Source organism: Oryctolagus cuniculus, chromosome 18 (genome assembly GCF_964237555.1).
Source record: "Oryctolagus cuniculus chromosome 18, mOryCun1.1, whole genome shotgun sequence".
NCBI classification, from domain to species: domain Eukaryota; kingdom Metazoa; phylum Chordata; class Mammalia; order Lagomorpha; family Leporidae; genus Oryctolagus; species Oryctolagus cuniculus.
In genome coordinates, this window is record NC_091449.1 from 43,827,801 (window position 1) to 43,853,154 (window position 25,354).

Below are 25,354 nucleotides of genomic sequence, written 5' to 3' on the forward strand. Positions count from 1 at the left end.
TCATTCCCTATTCTCTCTTCTTGCCATGTGTGTTTCAAAAGCACAGCTAACATTTCCCCTCATCGGTGACCAGAAGAGAGATTCTCTTCTGCATTCATCGGTATTGATCTTCTTCAAAATGGGACATTGTTGAAGAAAATAAATCAATTGATTCCATTCGTTAAGTTTCCAAAAAGGGAATATCTTTCTTGGGTTTTGCCATTTTCTCTCAAATGTTAAGGCAGCAGACAGTTCCCATTGCCCTAACTCCAAGACTGAACTATTATGGGTTATGCCATACATAATTTATAAGACCTCATAGAAATGCATTTTAATGAATAACTACCAAATGCTAGGTATCATGGTATTGTATTTACGTATGTGTCTTGTAATCCTCACAAAGATGCAAACAGGCAAGAAATATGAACCTTATTTTTCAATCAGAAAACTAAGGTCAGAAGGTTGACACTAAATGAAAATACAAATTTCTAGTGCAGAAAACACACACAGGAGAGGAGTATGACAGAAATATATTCCATTTGTTCACTTTCTATCTGGGTAAAATATTATTATTGCCAATAGTTCATGTTATATTGATAGTTCAAATTTATTTTGAGCATTAGTATATTTTCATTTTAATAGAAACTGAAAGGAAAATAACTTTTTTGGTGTAAGTTTATTAAGTTAGTTCAATTTTCCCCCAGAATTTAAATTTTATAGAGCAGTTGGCTAAGAAAATCATACTTTTAGGCTGGCGCTGTGGTTCACTTGGCTAATCCTCTGCCTGTGGCGCTGGCACCCTGAGTTCTAGTCCCCGGTTGAGGCGCTGGATTCTGTCCCGGTTGCTCCTCTTCCAGTCCAGCTCTCTGCTGTGGCCTAAGGCAGTGGAGGATGGCCCAAGTGCTTGGGTCCCTGCACCCGCATGGGAGACCTTTCTCTCTGTCTAACTCGGCCTGCCAAAAAAAAAAAAAAAATCATACTTTTTAAATAGAGAAACACATTTTACATACAGCTAGTCAAAAGTGCACCTCCTTTTGTAACATCTAAGTGTGAATATTTGTACTGACCCATAAAAGAACTTCAATTGTTTTAGTCATGGACACTCATCTCAGTAGTGGAAACAATAAAGTTAATGTATGTGAAAAATCTGTAGGAAATTACTAAAATAAAAAGTTGGTGGAAAGAGAGAAGAAATGATGCAAAATTTCTTTCATTTTGTTTAATTTTCAGTATTCTATTATACACACACACACACACTTAACTTTGCCGAGCTCATTATGAAGTAAAAATTCCTAATTAGAAGTTTCATCTGTGAACTGTTTTAGTATGGCCTACAATTTCTTTCTCCTCTGAGATTATCAAGGAAACTTCTCTAATCTCAACATATTGTTTAAAGAGATTGTTTTCTTTGAGCGTTTATTTATTGCTTTTTATCTACTTGATAGGCAGAGTGGCAAAGAAACTGAGAGACAGAGCGATCTTCCAGCTGCTGATTGATTCTCCACATGCCCATAAGAGTGAGGGGTTGCCCAGGCAGAAACCAAGAGTCCAGACTCCATCCAGATCTCTCACATGGGTGGCAGGTTCCCAGGTACTTGAGGATCATCTGCTACTGTCCAGGGTGCATTTGTAGGAAGCTGGATTGAAAGCAGAGTAGCTAGACTTGAACCAGCACTCCAGAATCGGATGTGGATAGTTCAAGCTGCGGCTTAACCCCCTGAGTCACAATGCCTGCCCCACTCAGAGCATTTTAGAAGGAAGTCAGAGTCTTCCTCTGATGCCATTCAATTGTTCCTTTACCCCTGGTATATGTTTAGTGAGGCAGGAAAGGGAAGGGAGCCTAAATGGTGTTTCCTCTCTGTTCAAATTTCAGGGTTAACCTGACATCCACAAGAGGAGGATCAGGAGCCCATTTTTTTTTTCTTTCAAATATGTATTTATTTATTTGATTACTTGTGAGACAGAGAGACAGAGAGCTCCAGTATACTGGTTCTCTCCCTAAAAACCCATAACAGTGAGGGCTGGGCCAGGCCAAAGCTGCAAGCTACTAACTCAATCTGGGTCTTCCATGTGAGTGGCAGGAACTCAAGTACTTGAGCCATCACTTACTGCCTCCAAGAGTGTGCATTAGCAGGAAGCTAAAATTCAAAGCGAAGTTGACCCTGAGTTTAAACACTCTGATACAGGACACTGGGTTGTGAGCCTTATGCCAAGTAGTGTCGTAACTTCTAGGCCAAGCATTGGCTCTAGGGGCCCACTCTGTTTGACATCTTGTGTTAGTTACTGGAAAGGGGAAATGTGTGGGGTGACAGGGAAGAGAGTGAGTATAGATGTGGAGTGATAAAGGATGAAGGAAGCTTTTCATTACTCTTAATTTGGGTTTATTTTACTGAACCTTTCTTTGTGAGTGACATATCTACAGAAGAGTGAGTTTCCATATACAGAGACCAATCATATCCTTTCAAAAATAAGAAATTAGTAGCATTGTTTTCTTGTATTCAAAACAAGAGATCTGAGTAGGCAACTTAGGAAATAAGAAACATTGCCTCAAAAATGCATATGGAAATATTGTACTTCTCTGCAATCAATACATACAAATCCAGCTTCAGTGCAGACATGGGTTCATTTATCAAATCAGCCAGTGCGAAAATTAGAACCTTTAATATGCAAATATTTACAGCAAAATGAGCAGACAGTTTACACTGGTATTGAAGCAAAACCTGGGATAACGTTTTCAGAAAATAATGCCTGCCAATATATCAAACTCTTAAATAATCCCATAACCCTTAACTCTTAATTTTATTTCTGGAGATATACCTTGAGAGGCAAATAAACAACAATGAAATATAAAACACTAAAAAGTTAAAATACCTTCATTAACAGATATGTTGTATAGTCTTTTCAAAACTCTGAACACTGGAGAATAGCATTTATGATTGACAGGGGAATCAACAAATAAAAATGGCATGCTTTTACAGAGAATAACCATGTAGGGTTAAACTCACCTTTGCACAGTACTGTAATAGCATGTAAGCATGCTTGTTTTATAGCACATTAAAATATATACTTGTTTATTATGATCAAAATAATGTACAAGTTAAAACTTAATACATGAAAAGAAGTATAACAAAAATATCAATTTTTGCCATTGACCATAACTGTTATCATGGGCACATTTTTCTATTTTCTGTGCTCCAAATATTTTCTCGTGAGCATATATTAATTTTAAAAATATATAAAAATAAATCCACTAAGAATAATTTTAAGATGAGCTTTGGTGTTTGCAATGCTTTTTGAAGGGTTTGTCTTTATGTTCAAACCTAAAATGAGATAATCACTACCATACCACCCCCCAAAATGTTAAAAGATGAGAATAGCATGGATCACCCCTCCCCAACACTAGATCATATTCTTGCTTCATTATTATTTTAGAAAACCCACTTTTCAACAATCTACAATGTGAGCCATCACTCATATCGAGCTTAATTAGAAAACAGTTTGGAAGTTGGAGGAATTCCTAATTTAAATCAATTAAAGGGAAAGTTGTCAGGTTCGCTTTGGGTTTGCTTATCTATATGCTCACAGCAGGACGGAAGAGATCTGTCTTCCCCAATCTCATCCTAGTCCCCCAGGACTATGTCGCAGTAGTGCGCAGTGTGTAAATCTAGGAACCGTGGTGGCAATTAGCATCTGAGACTCCTGCCACAACTAGAGAAAGATCCCAGTGACAAACGAAGGCATCCCAGGATTCTACACTGAAAATGCTTTGATGGTTGCTTTCGTTCACAAACGACACATCTCAGGTTGGTGGGGCAAGGCTACTGTGTACTCTGGCCCTGTTTCCATTCTGCGTTGAGAGCTCTTCTTTATTCCCTCAACCATGCCCTGAATCCCACGATGTCACAGTCAATCTGGTTATGAAATGAGAAATGCATGTCAGATAGTGACTATTTAAGGAGCACACTCCTTTTTCTGAGCAGATCATTACAAACCTTTTTACCTCTCTCCATTGCTAAAATAAGGTTCTTCGCCCTGTCACCTACCTGTATCTGGGCTGGTTTAAATGTAGGCCTGCTCCCCATACAACTTATATAGAACTCTTTTGTGTGTAGTAATTTCAATTGTTTTATGAATTCTGAAATCATTATTATCTGCCAAGCAAACTGACAAGATATAGTCTATATAACAATCATATATATGTATATATATATATTTTTTTTTTGCAAACTCAAAATTGGGACAATTGATTCATTTATATATCTGCCTTATCTCTTAGGTCACGGTATGTGAGAAGAGAGACTTAGTTTTAGTCATGTTTAGTACCTCAGTAAATAGATTACTCTCAATTTATAACTTTGAATGAGTGAGTGAAAATTAACAATGTGTTTTGTTTGCTTTGAATACAAAAGCGATGCAAATTTCAAAGTGAAGGAATTTGAAATATTTTAATCATTTCAGAAAATAATATGGGAAATTTGAAACTTTACATACCTTGAAAGTCCAGAATATAGTGTGTTCATATAAATATAGTAGATCAATAGGAAAATGTAGTGGCTGGCACTGTTGCACAGCAGGTAAAGCTGCTACCAGCAGTGCTGGCATCCCATATATGTGCAGGTTCAAGTCCTAGCTGCTCCACTTCTGGTCCAGCCAATGTGCCTGGGAAAGCAGCAGAAGATGGCCCAAATGCTTGCCCCCCTGCACCCATGTAGGCCCAGCTTCAGCTGTTGTGTCCATTTGGGGAGTGAACCAGCAGATGGAAGATTCTCTCTCTCTCTCTCTCTCTCTCTCTCTCTCTCTCTCTCCCCCTCTCCCTCTCCCTCTCCCTCTCCCTCTCCCTCTTCCTTTCTATAACTCTGCCTTTCAAATAAATAAATAAATCTTTAAAAATATAGGAAACTTTAACTAGAGAAGTAGATTATATTATGATTATGTACTTAGGGTATTTAGTGAAAAAATCTTAGATCAGAGTTTAGAATATTAAATCCAGAATCCCCCTATTGCCAAAGTAGAAGTAGAAATCAAGATAATTATCCAAATAATTAAAGTGACAACTTCTTTTTTTAAATAGCTTCTGCACAGCTCTGCCTTCTTTCATACTGTAAATGCTTAAAGATCAAAAACTCCATGCTTCTTTGATTTTCCAGAATTGCTTCTACTGGAAGTTGAGACACCCCTTATGATAGCCGCAACCCATATATATATATATATATATATATATATATATATATATATATCAGAATGTCCATGTTCCAGTACCAAGTCCACCTCTCTCATTCCAACTTCCTGCTAACTTATACCCTGGGAGGCAGTGGGCAATGCTTAAATAGCTGGGTCCTGCCACTTGTGTGGGACACCTGGACTGAGTTCCCCACTCACAGCTTCATCAGCTGTAGCCAAGGTGATAACATATACACAGACATACACACAGGGGCTGTGTTCTTGGTAAGGACTCAGGCTCCAGGAATCTCAGCTGTTTTGCCTGTTGGTATTTTCTTTAGATGCCCCTATCCCAGTTGGCTGAGGTCCCTTTGAAGGGCTGATCTGATGGGGAGGAACCCAGGGCGATGAGAAGGCCCTGATGAAATAAGAGGTGTCTGTGGCATGTTTTAACTGGTTTTATTCTATTTTAAAATCACCTTAGAAACTTTTTAAACAAAAATTGCTAGGCTCACCCCCAGATATTCTGATTCAAGATTCCTGGAATAAAGCCCAGAAATGCTTGTTCTAAACAGGCATCAACTGTCATTTATATATGGGTGTTTCATGGACCGCCTACTGAGAAAATGTCACTTATCTGTGTTTCTGCCATGAGGTATGTTACTCCTTCCTCTTCTGACCCCTCTAATAGCCCCCTCTAAGAGTTCTGGCCCTTGTCCTTCCCCATGGAGAAGGCATGAGGAGAACTTGCTCAGACGATTTTGGGGAAATGACAGAATGTGATTGTCAATACGCTGCTTTCACCCTAGCTCCAAATAAGTTTATGGAAGTCATTTTCTCATTGTTTCCCAATTGGCACCCTCCTTCTGTCACCATAATAATGTATGTTCTGTAATAAACATTCAGTCACTTCCTAAAGATGCAAAGTGATGACAGGTTTTCTTGTTTCTCTTTGGTGTCCCTTCTCAAATTTTGCTCTTTTTGGGGTTTTCCTCTACACTTCAACAATGAACTCTTTAAGGGTGGAATGCCTGAGGGCTCCTCAACAACTTGACATTTGAGTGATAGAAACCACACAGAGGAAATGGGGAGAAATTTTAAAAAAAAATTAAAAAAACTTAAAATACTCAGAGCAACCACATGTTGTATATATTTATAAATACACAGGAAAATATTTGGAAAAATATACCCTGAAGCACCTCAGGGTATTTCCATAGAAGGGGACTGGGTTTGAGGGAAAGTTAAGTTAATGTTTTTTATAGTGTTATCTTAAAATGTTTCCGTAAAGTTGGGTTTTGTTTTATAATGAACATGTTTTCCAGAACATTTTGAGTATATATGCTTCAAATTGGCAGTACCATTAATGTTTTAAAAATATTTTACCTATCTATACTCTCATAATGACAGGAGATGATAGGAAGAAATGTTCCTATCATAGATATGCTTTAATAATCTGAGACATGGAGTATAAAAGGTTTCTGGTTGTAGTGAAAGAGTCTACTTGTATAGATGTGTGTTCGAGCTCTGCGGTTATGACGGGGCATCCCAATCTAAGCCTTTCTTAATAATTTATCTACAAAAAAAGTTTCCTGGGAGTGTTTGTGGAAGAGGCTATTTTTATGTCTCACCTGAAGGGGGTTGGGGGTCTTGTCAATATTATGTGGGGATCTATGGATAGATGATTGTGCAGCTGAGTTAGTTGTTAGGGGAAAAATACACCTTGAGAAGGGCAGTTATTCATCAACGCAGTAAAGACACCATTTACAATGCCCACATTCTATATCAGAATTCCTGGGTTCAAGTCCCAGGTCAATTTCTGATTCCTGCTTAATGCACACCCTGGGATGCTGTGGGCAATGGCTGAAATAGTTCAGTCCTGCCACTCATGAGGGATATCTGGATTGAGATCCCCAATCTCAATATGTGATACATCAGTTCAACCCCAGCTGCTGTTGGAATTTGGAGAATGAACCAGGAGGTTGAGAGCTCCCTATCTTTCATTCTCTGTGTTTTTATCAAATAAACTAAATAAATCCACAAAGATCTAAAAAAAAGAAAAAATAACTCCTTGGCAAAGGTAATGACATATGTATAACATAAGGGCACTTCAAAAAGTTCATGAAAAATCTACATGAATTTCAAATTTTTGTACCAAAATAAGTTTACCTTTAATTTCACTTTTGACAAACTTCTTCTGAAGGGACCTCATACCTATTTACAGGTGTGCATACATACACATAGCATGATATCTAGGTTTCTTCACAGTGGGATATATTTTATTAGTCTGGGATTTACCTAGAGTGTAACAATGGGCACCAAATGAGTAGAACATCAACATCATGGTCACTGTAGCATGACAGAGCGAGAGAAAGATGCTGAGCATAGTATTCAGGCTAAAGCGGTAGGTCTAAACCTTAGTTGCATGTTATAATTGCCCAGAGAGTCTTAAAAAGAAACAGTGGAGCCCCACCCTGATAGATTCTGATTTAATGGACTGCGAGGAGACTCAGGCAGCATTATTTTTAAAAGCTCCCCAGTTGACCCTAATGTGCAAGGAGGATTGAAAAATCTCTAGATTACAAAGTTAAGTCCATATTAGTGGGTAGCAAAGTTTATTGGCAGAGCAAACATGGACAGCAATCAATTGATAAACACTTGAAACAAACAATGTTTTGAACAGTTTTAAGATCAGGCATAAGTAATGTTAGAAAGGGTTCTAAAGCATGAGAGAAGCCAGCACAACATAGAACCTCAATATTTGGATGCATGTTGAAAAGAAGAAGAAAAAAAAAAAAACTAGAGCAGAATACAGAAAACTCATTTATGTAGGGTCTACTTTCTCCACAACATTGCCTAATGGCTCATCTCAGAGTCTTACTGAAAAGGATATAGACAATCATTCTGGAACTACTAAAACCCTCATGTAGTCTATCATATGTATTGACAGTTAGAAGACACTTATTATCTTCATTATGATAGTTGAGCATATTTGATCTCAAGACTTGTCTCCAGTTGTGTTTGAGAAAGGCTACTGTGTAATAAGACTTGTCCTAAATAATGGGTGATATTAATTTAATGAACAGTTACTGTTCATCTAGTGGGAGTTGAGTATAGAGTGTCTATTCATTTATATAGTGAAATTTCCTGCTCTCAAGGACATACATTCTTGATATGGGCAAGGCAGTGAAGCAGAACAGGAAGGTTTGTGTTGGTTTGAGGCATCTTCATACAGTGACATACTTGGTGGAGATGCTGTTGGGTTCCCTAGAAAGGAGGGTGAGGGAAAATGTTTGGAATTAAGCCTGAATTACCACATAAAAAGCTGTGATGAAAGGTGTTTATGGGCAGAAATGCACTAATGAATACCAGAAAGGTAAAAGTGATTCACCTTGAAAAGTAGCTCACTGGCTAAAATAAGTGCTCACCTCCTAATCATATTTGTTGTTTTAAATTGGTTCAATGGTGTTCTTGAGAATTTGACTTATTTAAGTGAAAACTATCCAAATTGAGATGTCCTTCCCAGCTTCAGCTTCCTACCCCAGACTGGTTACATACATTCATGAATACATACAAATATACATACTCACAGCAAGTTCCATGAGGGAATATTTATTTTTTCTATGCAGACTAACAGTCTCAGCAGGATGCTAGTTTGATAATCACATCTATCAATAATTGGTTAGAATAGATTCCATGTGTATTCTTAAAAGCACAGTCTCAGGTCTATTAGGCAAGTATTATCTTTTCTAGAACTTTTAATGTAATGTTTAATGTACTTTTCTCGTGAGTTCTGTCTTGTCTGTCATGGGCCCATTTGTTTCCTTCCTTCTACTTTTCATTATTTTGCTAGGTGAAAGGGTTAGAATGGGTCTTTGCAATGTGGACACATCGAATTTTATGAATGTAAGTTATAGCACAGTGGCTTTCTTACTGATTTCTGCTGCTTCTAAATGTATTTAGCATTTAGAAATTTGTGCTATTGTTACAAAAATATGTACAAATGGGCACATGAGCCACTCATGACACTGGCATTACATAGAGATGTGCTGGCTGCTGGGCCAGCTCCTCTGTTTCTGATATGGCTTCCTGTTAATGTATCCTAAGAGGCAGCTGATGATAACTCAAGTCCCTGGGCCTCTGCCACCCATGTGGAAGACCCAAGTAGAGTTCTTGACTCCTGGATCAACCTGGCCCAGCGCTGGTAACTGTGACCATTTGGGAACTGAACCAGTGAATAGAAGATTCATTGTTTCTCTCTTTCTGTAATTCTGCCTTTCAAATAATTAAATAAGCCTTAAAAATATAGATTAGTCCAGACATGAAGGATTTTGGATAGGTTATGTTTTGGATATTGTTATTTTTAATTATAACATTAAAACATGATAACATACTTACTAGATAACTAAAAAATTTCAACTATGCTTTAACTTAGAAGACCTATGTTTTATGAGAAAACAGGTTTAATATATGGCCAATGATGATTTAACCTGGAGAAGGTCAATACTTTTATCCTAATAATAATAGGATAACATTGATTATTGTGATAATTGATTTAGGATAATATTGATTATTGTGATAATTCAACTGCCTTTTTCAGTCAACTCATTTTTTTAGTAATACACTTTTGACACGGGTGTCCAAATGTGTGTGTGTGTGTGTGTGTGTGTAGTAAATGCTTGATGGTCAAAAGCAAATAAAGAAGATATAAGTGTTTGTCTTCCTTTATCTATCATACAGTGGCAGAGTTTTTCTGTGGAAACCACTGATAATAAATTTTCAACTCTTTGAACAACCAACCCCTCAGTTCAGACAACAATATACCTATATCTCTGCATTCCACCTTAAGATGTATCTGGGGACAAAAAAGCAGTTAATTTCTCATCCTAAGGGGATAAAGATTACTACAAATCCTTCTGGAAGATCTCATTGAGTTTTCTAATTACCCTAAGATAATTTTCAAAGGCATGTCTAATAGCTCTCTGTAAATAAATCCAGAACCTGTATTTATTAAAACGTCTACCAAAAGTCATTCAAAGTTACTTTTGGAACACTATTATTAACTGTTAGTCTTTTTTAAATTTTTTTTTATTTTTATTTGAAAGACAGAGTTACAGAGAGAGGTAGAGACAGAGAGAGAGGTCTTCCATCCAATGATTCACTCCCCAGATGGCCTCAATGGTTGGAGTATGCTGATCCGAAGCCAGGAGCTAGAAGCTTCTTCCGGGTCTCCCACATGGGTACCGGGGCCCAAGGACTTGGGCCCTCTTCTACCACTATCCCAGGCCACAGCAGAGAGCTGGATCGGAAGGGGAGCAGCTGGGACTAGAACCAGCGCCCATATGGAATGCCAGTGCTTTAGGCCAGGGCTTTAACCTGCTATGCCACAGCGCTGGCCTCCAACTGTTAGTCTTTTCTTTTTAATAACTGTTAGTCTTCATATATAGACTAGCATTTTAGCAATTCATTTTAAGTAGAAATCCACATTTAGTTCAAGGGAGAAAATGTCAATGGATTTTTTTTTTTTTTTTTTTGTAGGATGGGACAGTGATGGTCAATATATGATGCTTGATTTTAAGTTGTTTTGTTCAGATCCGTGCACAGATACTGGCTTATGTTTGCACTCAATAAGTCAGACAGAAGGAAACAAGGATATAGAGTAATTCTACTGTCATTTTCAACCTGTCTTACCTAGGTTCTTTTTGATCCAATGTTTTGTCATTTTTAAATGAAATAGCCATTTTTGTCTTGTGCATGATTTCTATAGCTACCTGATTTTTTAAAGCTATTCAAGTCTTTTTTTGGATAAGGAACAATAAACATGATCCCTGTCAATTATGAGGAGAGATAGCATATCACATAATTTCACGCATAACTTATTATTTTTGGATTGAAAGAAAAAACCAACAAACATTAACTTCAGTACAAGCACTGGGACCAGAGGTCTATTTTACAAGTTCAAAGAGCCATTGAATTTGTCTCTATCAAAAACATATTCCTGTTTTTATTTGATTTTTATTATTAAAACAGAATTCATATGAAAATATCAAGAGTATTTAAATGAGAAATAAATCAAAGTTCAAATTGTTTTTCTAAATCAATAAAAACAATAACAAGAAAAGTTACAAAAATAGATAGTGAAGTTTTATTTCATGCCTGCAATAAAATACCCCATAGATTTAGTGTGCTTTTTGTTTCATTAAAAACATTTCTAACAGAATAAAATTTTGATGGGTCCTACAGAACACCATTCAATGATTTATAAAAACACTAATGTGTATATTAGAGAGACACAAATTTAGGAACACAATGAGAAAAAGAGCTTACTTTTCTCTAATTCTCAATTTTTTCTTACATTAATGTGGACTCATTAATTTCTAATTGATCCAATGACTTATTACATATAATGTATTATTATATAACATGATATTTACCTTTTTTAAAAAAAACTTATTTGAGAGACAAAGAGAGAGAGGGAGAGACAGAGGGAGAGAAAGACAGAAAGAAAGAGGGAGAGAAAGTGATTGCCCATCCACTGATTTGCTTTCCAAATTCTGCAGTAGCCCCAGGTTGGAACATGAAGTCAGGAACCGGGAATTAAATCTTGTCTCCTTCAAAAGTAGTAGCAAGCAATTACTTGAGCCATACCTCTGTGTCCCAGGGTCTGTATTAGCCATTACTGGGAAGCTAGAATTAGGAATTGGGCACTGAATCCAGGTGCTATATTATGGGTTGTAGTCATCTTAACCCTTGTCTTAATTATTCAGCCCCAAACACCTATTGCTCATTCTGTTTTTGAAATTGAAATTTTCTCAGAATGAGACCCCTGTTAATTGGCTCCTATGTCATTTACAAAAATTCTTCTCTTTTATTGTTATATATTTTTAACTTACAACTTGAGTAGTGTTGTATAACTTTGTGTAGTACTTAAGAAGTTACTAATATATTTCCATTGCTCTCCTACTGATCTTCGTAATATTACTGTTATACATTTGGCCTCTAATTGTATTATAGCCTCAAAAATTATTATTATTATTATTGTTCTTATTTTACTTAAACAATTAACTTTTAAAGAGATTTAAAAAGATGAAATGGGGCCAGTATTGTGGGGCAGTGGGTTAAGTCACTGCCTGTGATGCTGTCATCCCATATCAGAGAGTCAGCTTGAATCCCAGCTGCTCTGCTTACACTCCACCTCCCTGGTATTGTGCCTGGGATGCAGCAGAAGTTGGCCCAATTGGTTGTGCCCTGACACCTAACTGGGAGAGGTAGATGGAGTTTCAGGCTCTTGGTTTTGGCATGGCTTAGCCACAGCCCTTGCAATCATTTGGGGAGTGAACTAACAGATTTTGCTCTGCTTTTCAAAATAATTTTTAAAAATATCTTAAAAGATTTATTTATTTAATATTTTATTTATATTTTTTTAAAAAAATTTAATTTAAAAGGCAGAGTTACAGAGAGAGAAGGAGAGACAGAGACAGAGAGATCTTCCATCTCCTGGCTCACTCCTCTAATGGCCACAATGACCAGAGCTGGGCAGATCTGAAGCCAGGAGCCAGGAGCTTCTTCTGGGTCTCCCACATGGATTCAGGGACCCAAGCACTTGGGCAATCCTCCATTTCCATCCCAGGCACATCAGGGGGATATGGATTGGGAGTGGAGCAGCTGAATTCCAACCAGTGCTGATATGAGATGCAGGTACCTCAGGCAGAGGCTTAACCTACTACGCCATATTTATTTATCATTTAGAAAAGATTTATTTTATTTATTTGAAAGGCAGAGAGAGAGAGAGAGAGAGAACGAAAGAGATAAAGAGAGAGAGAGAAAGACAGAGAGAGAGACCTTCCATTAGTTGGTTCACTCAAATGGCCACAAAAGCCGGGGCTGGGCCATACCAAAGCCAGAAGACAAGAGCTTCATCCTGGTCTCCCATGTGGAGCAGGGTCACAATCAGTTGGGCTATCTTCCATTGCTCTTCTTAGCACATTAGCAGGGAGTTGAATTGGAAGTGGAACAGCCAGGACTCAAACTGGTGCATGTATGGAATGCTGGTGTTATAAATGGCAGGTTAACCTGCTGAGCCAAAATGCTGGCCCCAAAATATTTTTTTAAAGGAAGAGAGATATTTTGTAGTTGCCCATATATTTATAATTACCAATGCCCGTAAATACTTTGTGTAGTATTATTTTCCTTTTGCCTGAAGAACTTTTTTTAATAGAAAGCTTTTATTTAATAAATATAAATTTCATAAGTACAACTTTCAGATTATCGTGATTCTTCTCCCATACCCACCCTCCTACCCCTAAACCATCTCACCTCCTACTCCCTCTCCCATCCCATTCTTCATTAAGATCATTTTTAATTATCTTTATATACAGAAGATCAACTCTATACTAAGTAAAGATTTCAAGTTTGCACCCAACACACATGCACAAAGTATAAAGTAATGTTTGAAGACTAGTTGTACCGTTAATTCTTATAGTACAACACAGAAGGACAGAGGTCCTACACGGGGAGTAAGTGCACAGTAACTCCTGTTGTTGCTTTAACAATTGACACTCTTATTTATGATGTCAATGATCACCCAAGGCTCTTGTCATGAGCTGCCAAGGCTATGGAAGCCTCTTGAGTTCACAAACTCTGACCTTATTTAGACACGGCCATAATCAAAGTGGTGTTCTCTTCTCCCTTCAGAGAAATGTACCTCCTTCTTTGATGGACTCTTCTTTCCACCGGGATCTCACACACAAAGATCTTTCATTTAGGTCATTTTTTTGCCACAGTGTCTTGGCTTTCCATGCATGAAATGCTCTTATGGGCTTTTTAGCCAGATCTGAATGCCTTAAGGGCTGATTCTGAGGTCAGAATGCTGTTTAGGGCATTTGGCATTTTATGAGTCTACTGTGTGGCCTGTTGAAGAACTTCTTTAATATTTCTGATAGTGCAGGTCTGGTGGTGATGAATTCTCTTAGCTTTACATATCAAAGAAAGCTTTATTTTGTATTGGTTTTTGAAGGCTCATGTTAATAGAGAATTGCGGGATGGCTGGATTTTCTTTCAGCAAAATTATTGCTCCACTGTCTTCTGACAGGCATCATTTCTAGTAAGGAGTCTGTCATTCTAATCTTCATTCTTTTGTTGAAAATATGGCATTTTCACCAGGTAAAATTTTTCATTATCACTAGTTTTAAGTAATTTGTGTATGATGTACTTTGTCATTTTTTTCTTTGCATTTCCTATGTTTGGGCTTTGTTGAGCTCTTTGAGTTTGTGGGGTTATAATTTTCATCAAAGTTGAAGATGCTCTGAGTATTATTTTCTCAATGTATTTTTTTTATATCCATTACCTCATGTCCCTAGTTCTCTCCACTGGGAACTCCAATTACACATATATTATTCCACTAATACATGTTGACCCATGTCTTACCAATGATCTGTTTATTATTTTTTCTGATCTTTTTTTTCTGTATGTTTTACTTTGAATAGATTCCATCACCATGTCTTCAAGTGCACCAGGTTTTTTCTTCTGCATCATCCACTCTGCTGTCAATCCAAATCAGTGTGTTTTTCATTTCAGGCATTGGAGTTTTCATGTCTAAAAGTTCAATTTGGGACTTTTGTATCTCTCAAGGCTCTATTTATTATGTTTTATATTTTTCCTTCCTTCTTGAACACATAGAAATCTAATAATATCCTTGTCTAGTGTTTCTATTATCTCCGCTTGTTTCTATGGATTGATTTTCTCCTTCTTATGGGTCATATATTCCTGCTTATTTACTTGCCTTGTCATTTTGATAGCATGCCATGTATTGTGAATTTCAACCTTTTTTGGAACTGGATATGGTCATTTTCCTATAAATATTCTTGTGCTTTTTTCTGCAACACAGTTTTACCTGGAAATTAATAGATCCTTTTGTGGTTGCTTTTGAACTAGCATTAGAGTATATTAATTTACATGCAACTTCATCCTGCTATTGAAGCAACATTTTTCTAAGTACTTATTGGATTTCCTGCGGATGTTGAGTTTTTTTTTTTTTTTTCTTTCTGGTTACATGGCTCTTTCCCTCTCTTTGTATAGTTTCTCTTCCATGTTTTTGTCAATACTGAGATGAAATGAAGAACCAATAAAATGTTATGCTGATCTCTACACTGTCTCTCTGCAGATCACTTCTTTCTAGTTATGCTTCCCTGTGAGCTCTCTACATTTTGTCTTTCCCTTTAAATGTCTTCCATTCACCTCATCTATGAGGAAAGGTTTTCCATGTAACTGTTATGGGACTAGCTAAAAACACACATCACAGAACACTGGGCAGGTGAGACTGACAGCAATTCGTTAGTTAGTTGTATTCACAGTCTAGAGCAGAACACTGCATGCAACACCACACCACATAGCATGTACACTTGGGAACAAATACCGTTTTGGTGTGGGAGGCAGGTTTTATAGTACTAAAAAGGTGGTGTGACCCCCTAGTCCTGGTAGACAGATATAGTCAGCTTGTTGCAATACAGGGAACACAGCCCCGCTGGCAAGAGACCAGAGGAAACAGTGTCTGCTCCCCTTGGTAAGGAGGCTCATTGGCTAGGAAGTCTCATCATAGACACAGAGTCAGAATTTGTGGTTACACCATTCAAGTCTTTCCTGGATTCACCAGCCATAAAGACAATGTATAATGTAGCGTCTGAATTTAACAACTTGGAACACTCCAGAATCCAAGCTCTATCCACTCAACTCAGGGCCTTACTGGGTTCTGATCCCCTAACCTCTTTTAAATGCTTCAGTCTGGGAATGTTTACCAGGGGCTATTCATAGGATTCATTTTTCTCAGGTTCATTGTCCTGTTTTGCCAAATGTTCAAGATCTGAAAAAAAAGTTTTTTCATAGATTTGGTCTATTTGTTGTTAGTTCTGCTGAAGTGATAAACTTGACATCCTAACCTTAGGTTGCATTTTAGGGAAACCTGGCAGGTTGCTCATGACTCATTACAACTTGAGATTTAATGGCAAATTCATCAAATTAAACAAATGATGAATATTTGATCGGTAAAAAGAGAATTTCACTGGGATTTTCTTTAGAAGACTTGCTATTTCTCCAGAGTCCTAAAAATAGTATGATGGGGAGAAAAGGAACATAAAGAAAAAGAAAAATTGGGTGAGTACTGAAAATAAGAAAGTGTAAACCACAACCCAGAGAACAATCTCTTTGGCTTTGGTATCCTAACATTTTGTTTGTTTGCGACTTTCAAAGTGAAAAGATTTTTACACAGTAGATTTTGAATAACTTTTTTCAGCTGTTTGGACATCAATAGCTCCATGTAGAAATCCAAAAATAGGTGAAGATGATACGTGCATCAGTGACTATTGAAAATTACTAAAAACTTTCATACATGCCTTACATAAGGTTTTGTGCTCAATGGGTGCTCAATAAATATTACTCCTTAAGCCACTTTGATTAATTCTGAAGGAATCCACTCTCTCTGTGCACAAACTGAAGTTATTTTACCAACTAGCTCGTTTCTATTTTGTTTTTGCCATTTTCCTTTTCCATTCCCTCACTCTGGGAGGCTATAAACCACGCTGTGTCCATAAGTAAATAAAAAAGTCTTCAGACTCCCCAACAAAGAATATTTTTGGCAAACACACTGCACTTACACGCAGTGTCAGGATTTCAAAGCCTCCCTGAGGAGTCCAGCAAACATATCTAAGGAAAGGTAATGGAATGATTATGAATCCTTTTCAAGGCAGCAAAACTATTCTCCCGAAAGAAAGTCAGGCTGTGTAAAGAGTCACTTGCTTATCCTCTAAGACCTTTAGAGGCAGAAAAAAAAAATACATGCAGACCAAAAATAGGATATTATTAGTTTTAAAAAAGTGGAGTTTACTTGAGACCTAAAAATTTATAAAACTTTTCTGTGGTAAAAGTATGGGAAAATTGTAATCCCTCTGTATTCAATCCATGTAATAATCACTTCTGCTTACCACTGTATTATTGAGAAAAATTAAATCATTTTCAATATAATGTACTTTAATGCTTTGAGATAATGATGTGAACTGTGTAACAACTTAGTAGACTTAAAAATTCAACTTCTCAATAATTATTTCGATGACCTTTAATAAGTTATCTAATATTCCTGAACCTCAGTTTCTATCACTGCTAATTGCATACAAATACTTCACAGGGCTTTTCTATGGGACATATTCACCAACCCAGATAAAGCACTAGCTATGTCCCATACCTCATTAAGGTCCCTCAATGAGTGATTGCTCTGCACTAGCTACTGTCACCACCAGTAAATCATTAACTATTACTACATTTATCATTAAAGGTCTGTTTTGGGAAAGTGAACATTTTAGATCCGTTTGAGGCTTTGCCACAAGCAGAGATCTTAAAATCAAAACAAGGAACCAGAGAGAAATGAAATATTATAGGCATGGTGATAGAAACTCAAAAATAAAATTTCTCATGTAAGCAAGAGTGACATTTGAAGCAAATAATTATTGCTCATCCACAATAAAATAAAAGTAGACTCTACCATTACACTTTCTCCCTTTTGCATTCATTAGTTCAATCACCCATTCAACAAATATTTATTAAATACATATAATGTTCTGGTCACTATTCTAGGTACTGTGGATAAAGACGTTAACAAAATAGATAAAATTTCAAACTCCATGAAGATTGAATTCCAGCAGGTGCAAACAGAGAATAAATATCATATATCAGATGCTATTCTAACCTATCTCTCAGTGCAATGTGTATCTATTGTGGAAAAAAAAAAAGTAGACAAAGAAAAGGAATAAAAACTGTGTGCTTCTGCTTAAGGAAATGCAATTTTAAGTAAGGTCACAAGGGAAAGACCTGGTAAAAATGTATGAATGGGGGTCAGCTCTGTGGCCTAGAGGGTTAAGCTTCCTCCGGCAGCACTGTCATCCCATATGGGCCCAGGCTTGAATTCCAGCTCCACTTCCGATCCCTGCTCATGCACCTGGGAAAGCAGCAGAAGCTGGCTCAAGTGCTTGGCCTCTGCACCCATGTAGGAGACCCAGAAGAAAGACCCTGGCTCCTGGCTTTGGATTGGCCCAGCTCCGGTCGTTGTGGCCATTTGGGGAGTGAAGCAGCAATTGGAAGATTCTCTCTCTCTTTGTCTCTCTCTCTCTCTCTCTCTTTCCCCTTCTCTCTATCACTGCCTTTCAAATAAATAAATAAACATTTTAAAAATGTATGAACAAAGACTTAGAGAAGGGGTGATTTTGGATTACTGGATAAATGAAGAGAGGATTCAAGACAGAAGCAACAACCACCATATCAGTCCTGAGGAAAGTATGCACTTGGACTTTTGATGGAATATGAAGACAGGCATCATTAGAATGAAGTGAGCAAAGGTCAGTCCTGCGATTGCTGGCCAGAGTATTAATGAGGGGAGGATTCGGATGATAGAGGGCCATGTAGTTATTACAAGGGTTTTGCGTTGCTTCTCAAGGAGATGGGAGGATCATCCTAGCTCTGTGCTGAGAATAAATTAAGGTGAAGGGAAAAGTATGGAGACAAGTTAGCAAGCAAGAAGTGCTTGGATTCTACCATTTCATGGTAGCATTGCCCAAGTTTGCAGAATAATTGAATATGGAATATAAGAGAAAAACAGAAGTGAATACTAACTCCCAGATTTTGACTGAAGCAACTGGAAGGATGGAATTTTTCAGTAGAGAAATAAAAAAAGACAGTACAAGGGCAGGTGGTAGGAACAGTAGTCCAGGTATAGGCATATTAATTTTGAAATTATTTAATCCCAGGAGTCTTGGAAACATGGATATGAATATAAAGTTTAGTGTAGACTTCCAGATTAGTGATGAAATTTGGGGTTATCAGTATATGGATTTTCCCATATTCATTTTTAGTCTTTCTATAGATACATAGGATTTATATATCATTTTTTTTGTTTTTAAGATTTATTTTTATTTATTTGAGAGGCAGTGAAGGAGAGAGGGAGAGACAGATCTTTCTCCCACTGGTTTATTCCCCAAATGGCTGCAATGGCTAGGACTAGATCACGCTGAAGCCAGGAGCCCAGAACTCCATCCTGGTCTCACACATAGGTGCAGGGGCCCATGTAGTTGGATCATTTTTCACTGAATTCCCAGGAACATTAGCAGGAAACTCTATCTGAAGTGGAAGAGCCGAGACCCAAACTGGTGCTCCAATATGGGATGCCAGAGTCCCAGGCAGCGGCTTAACTCACTGTGCCACAGCACTGACCACTGCATATCATTTTCTCAGCATTACATTAAGATATCTTTATCTCGTTGCCTCATAGCAACACTAAGTATTATTTGAAGGACATAGGAAGGCATATGGAAGATGTAGCTATAAATGGTCAGTTTTACTAAGTACCACTTTGATAGCTATCAGTCTGAACATACCACAAGGGAATTTCAAAAAGTTCACAGAAAATAGAATTGAAAGATAAGTGTATTTTGGTGTCAAAAAAGTAAAAAATTATTTATATAATGCAGATTTCCCATGAACATTTTGAAGACCACTCCTATTTTACATTCATGAACCTAATTTACATCATTTACATGAACCTACATTACATCGATTCCTAATCGACAATAAGAAGTGATAATAAATAATTGACAAGACTTTTGTACTTTTTGTGAGAATCACATAACACTGGTATTTATAATTCTAGTTTCTAATTATTAAGTGACTTCGGATGTACACTTTTAAGTGTCATATCCATCATCTAGTTTCATTATCACTTAAAAGAGTTATGGTGAATCAGTATCAAATATGATACTAATGAAATAATGAGCAATATTAAATACCATACACTTGTACACATAGCTAGCATATGGAAGAGTGAAACATCTATTAACTAATTGTTTTTTGCTTTGTTTTGCTTTGCTTTTTAGCTTCTACATGTAAACATCAGTTAAAAGTGCCAGGAATAAAGCTAAATGAAAGATCTCCACGAGTGAGATCCCAGTGGAAAGAATGGGTCATCAAAGAAGGAGGTACCTTTCTCTGAAGGGAGGAGAGAACTTCCACTTTGACCATGGCCTTGTCTGAAAATGATCAGAGTCAGTGAACTCAGGGGGCTTCCATAGCCTTGGCAACTCATGACAAGAGCCTAGGGTGATTACTGATGCCATAAACAAGAGTGTCAATTTGTTAAGTCAACAACAGGAGTCACTGTGCACTTACTCCTCATGTAAGATCTTTGTCCTTAGTGTGCTGTACATTGAGATCTAATGCTATAACTAGTACTCAAACAGTATTTTTCACTTTATGTTTCTGTGTGGGAGCAAACTGTTGAAATCTTTACTTAATGTATGCTCAGCTGATCTGTATATAAAGAGAATCAAAAATGAATCTTGATATGAATGGAAGGGGAGAGGGAGTGGATAAGGGGAGGGTTGCGGGTTGGAGGGACGTTATGGGGGGAAGTCATTGTAATCAATATTCTGTACTTTGGAAATTTATATTCATTAAATAAAAGTAAAAAAAAGATAAAAAAAAAGTGCCAGGAATAGAATAGGTGCACAAGAATTAATCACTATTTTCACTATTACATTTTTGAGAGGTTGAACATCTACATTAAAGAAATACCTAACCAATTTTGTATGAGGATTAAACAAAATTGTCATTTTGTGCATAATATATGTATGGTGTTTCTGGTTCAATGCAATATTTTAGCTAAGATAACCAATACTTACAAGCATATAAGTGAATTTCAGTTGACTAGTATATGAAATAGTACAAGATGCCCAACATCTTACTCAGTGAATTGTTCTAAAAATCAATGAAAAGAGAATCTATGGAACCTCTTTTATTAATCCCAGATAGTCACTTCTCTAGTTTCTATGAAAGACCTTTTGCTACAACTTATTTCCTCCTTCGAGAACCTGCCTTCAAGGGAAAATCTATCCAAGACACCTAAGTGTAATCTCAAATTCTTTTACTGGGTAAAACCTCCCTGTTAAGTAGAAAATACAGTTGAAAAGATATAAATAGTAAAGTGCTTACTCTTTCAATCAGTGCTGTGATTGTATCAAGCCAATTGGAAGTAATTTGAACTCTGATATCTGTAAATAACTTGAATGGTATCTGTTTCTAGTTGTCTTTTCTTATCATTTGTCATATTTGCTTCACTTTAATTATATAACAAAGAAATATTTTGACAAAAGATCTGGGCACAGAGTAGTCATGCATGTGGTAGGAGCAGAAGTGTTGGGTATACATTTGTGCTTTCATCATCCTACTCATGCAAATCTGATTTATGCAGATGATGGATTGGGAGTTAAATATTATCACATGTGCTGGCGCCGCGGCTCACTAGGCTAATCCTCCGCCTGCGGCGCTGGCACACGGGGTTCTAGTCCCAGTTGGGGCGCCAGATTCTGTCCCGGTTGCCCCTCTTCCAGGCCAGCTCTCTGCTGTGGCCAGGGAGTGCAGTGGAGGATGGCCCAAGTCCTTGGGCCCTGCACCTGTATGGGAGACCAGGATAAGTACCTGGCTCCTGCCTTCGGATCAGCGCGGTGTGCTGGCCGCAGTGCGCCGGCCGCGGCGGCCATTGGAGGGTGAAGCAACGGCAAAGGAAGACCTTTCTCTCTGTCTCTCTCTCACTGTCCACTCTGCCTGTCAAAAAAAAAAAAATATTATCACATGTGAGTTGAAAAAATAATCTGGACCCTTAAAGATCTATATTATAACCTTATCACATGCTTCGCCAGGTGAAAATAATTTCTTGTTTAATGATAACATCATCAATAATTAATTGCTTTAAAATTCAATAATTTGGGAGTACATATTGATTAAACAGGTGCTCTATGTGAATAAAATAAAGTATTCTTAACAAAGACCCTCAAAGTTGTTATATTCTCTTTATGGGTGTAGAAACTGTGGTATAGGAGACTAAATATGCAGTTCAAAGAGATAAAACACGAGTTTGAAATCCTGTATTTAAGAACACTAACTCTTAAATGTAGTTCACTAGAGCAACACTACCCACAAGAGCTTTCTGCAATGAAAAACAAATACATTCATTCTGTCTAATATGTGGCTATTAAGCATTGTAAAGGTGGTAAAAGATATTTAAACTGAATTTTTAATTATATTTAATTTTAATTATAATTTGAGCTCAGCAGCCATGCACAGCTAGTGGCTCACCCTAAAGATTCGTCAAACTCTGAGGGCCACCAGGGCTTATACTATATCTCATTTGTCTTTGTGTTGGGGCCTTGTAAAAACTTTGGCACATAGGTGTACACTGATTTTTGACATATCCAATGAAAGATTCTGCCCTCAGTTTGCAGGCCTAGTTTTCAGTTCTGGCTTGTGTTTTTCCCAATGAAGTTGTCCTGCACCACACCTTCATTGTCCTTTAAATTCTTGCTGAGTGAGCCTTGCTTTGGCTTATATCAAGCTCCTTTTTTGGGGTTTGATCACATATCCCAGAAAGGAAGTATATCCATGGTTCTGCAAATGGGCTTTAGAATATGATGGTTTTGCTTTACATCCAGTCTCACAACTTCTGAACTGACTGCTTTTTCTTGGAAGAGTCATTTAACTTCCATATGTCAGTTTCCTGCTCTAGAAGATGTGCATCACACAAATTTTGTCATCACACAAGGTAGTAGTGAGTGAAAACAGAAACAGCCCTTGTAAAATACTTTTCTGGGTATTTGGCAGATAGATTGTGATAAAAATATTTATATATTTTAATATTTTTTGTTATTCATACTTCTGCTCTTCTTTTGACCTTCAAAAAAACACAATGCAAATTTTCAAGCAATGTTAAAAAACATTTTGAGAAATTTACTAAGAGCATCTACAGGATATAATTTCTGTTCTTTATTCATTGTTGACTTTTATTTTCTGTTTAATAACTTTATTAAAATGTAGTCACATATAATGTCAGATATGTTGATTTTAGGATATGTAAATTCATACCATATAGGAGGCTTTATCAAGGATAATGTGAAATATATTTAATCTCCAAGTAGAAAGATTAAATAGCATTTCCCAATTACAACAGAAATCATACAAAATATAAATTACATCTCACATTGAGGGTAACTGTATTCTAGTTTCTTATGACTATAAACACATTGACTTTTGAGCTACCAATAACTTGTCATACTCTTGAAATAAAATAAGGCATGCAAAGACAACTAGGTCACATTGAATTGACTGCCTCCAGGAAGTTCTCCTGGTTCATCTGGTAGGTAAGAGAGGCAACAAGCAAGTCACAGAGCATTGTGAGCAGTAGAGGGCACGTGAGCATGAGGCAAAGATCAGCATAACTGGATGGGAGGAATCATCAGGGAGGTCTTCATGAAAGGTGTGACATCCGACTGAGTGGGAAGCAGCAGTAGGCATTTGCTGGATGCCTATGAAATGGAATCCTTCATCAATATATTCTTTGCTACTGGGAACTTAATGAATGAATTGTGAAAAAGTAGTTTTTCTCCACAATTTCTGCAGGTTGGGTAAAAACAAAACCGGGAAAGTAAATAAAAATCCTTAAAAGATTTTAAATCTGTGAAAAAGGAACAAATTTCTTGTATACCATATATAAGATTTTAAGAGCATAATGATACTTTCCACTGTACCATCTGCCTCTTGCTGCCACCCTCTCTCCTCCTTCCTTTCTTATTTTTCTTTTTATTTTTATAATGACATTCTTTCAATTTACTTTATAATCATCACAAACTAAACCCTCTGTTAACTAAAGATTTCAACAAGTAGTAGTAGGAAAAAAAAAAAAAAAACTATTAGGAGTATAGATGAGGAAGGGCTATAAAAAACACCAAATCTCAAAATGTCATTTTTGCTTATATACATCATAGTTTCTTGTACTCTCTATATTAGTTACCACAAATCAGGGAAAGCATATGATATTTGTCTTGTTGGGACTAGCTTATTTCACTAAGCGTAATGGTTTCCAATTTCAACCATTTTACTGCAAATGACAGGATTTCATTATTTTTTATGGCTGAGTTTTATATATATATATATATATATAAATGGAAATTCATATATAATTTTATATATAAATAGAAATATATAGAGAAATTGTTTTATATACATATATACATATATAAGATAATTTACTTATCTAGTTGTTGTGTTGCTGTGGATTCGTTCTGAGGAGAAGCGTGGTGGGGGTAAGAGTTGCGGAGTCAAGACACAGACACCGGGAGTCCAGTGAAAGCAAGCTAGAGGCAAGCAGTCTGCAGACTTGTTTATTTCAGTTGGTACAGCAGCTTATATATCCAAGGCAGCCAATCCGGTCAAGAGGCAGTTTATGCCGTAACCAATCACTGCTGTTGCCAGCAGGCTCCTTTGCCAGATGGGTTCCACTGCCATTTCCTTAGTAACTGACACTTGCTTGCCAGTGCCATCTTGGCACGGCCTTCTCATTCCACCACATTTCCCCGTGTTCGTTTTTTTTTTGAACAACGGAAGGCATGATCCTTGGCTATACCATTGTTGACCCCATTTCCATGTGGCCTCCTCATGCAGCTGTGCCTGTCTTAGGTTGTCCCCCAAGGGATCTTACCCGTCATTTACTAACCAGCCCTCAAAACAGGAGACCACAGGAGTACTTGCTCAGATGAGGGTAGAGTGAGAAACATTGCTAATCAGGGACAGCATGACCACACACAGGCTGTGGGCCGTTGTAGTGGCTGACTGGAGCTAGTGGGATATAAAGCAGTAGCGGATGTGGCTGTGGGCAGTTCCTCAGGGCAACAGCTTGACAACTGATAGTAGGTGTGTCCACTAACAAGGGGTCTCTCAGTCTTGTTCCACTGGTTCTGGTTGACTTTCAGTTGGAAGCTTGATGTTTCTGGCTGGTACCCAAATGGGCTTTCCCTCATTCTCCAAAAAGACACTTTTAGGTTGATTCCATATCTTGGCTATCGTGAGTTGGGCTGCTATAAACGTGGAAGTACAGACAATTCTTTCATATGCTGATTTCATTTCCTTTGGGTATATTCCCAGGAGTGAAATGGCTGGGCCATATGGTAGATCTATTTTCAAGTTTCTCAGCAATCTCCATATTGTCTTCTGTAATGGTTGTACTGGTTTACATTCCCAGGAATAGTGTATTAGGGTACTTTTTTTCTCCAAATCCTTGCCAGCATTTATTATTTTTTGATGTTTGAATGATAGCCATTCTAACTGGGGGGACATGAAACCTCATTGTGGTTTTTAT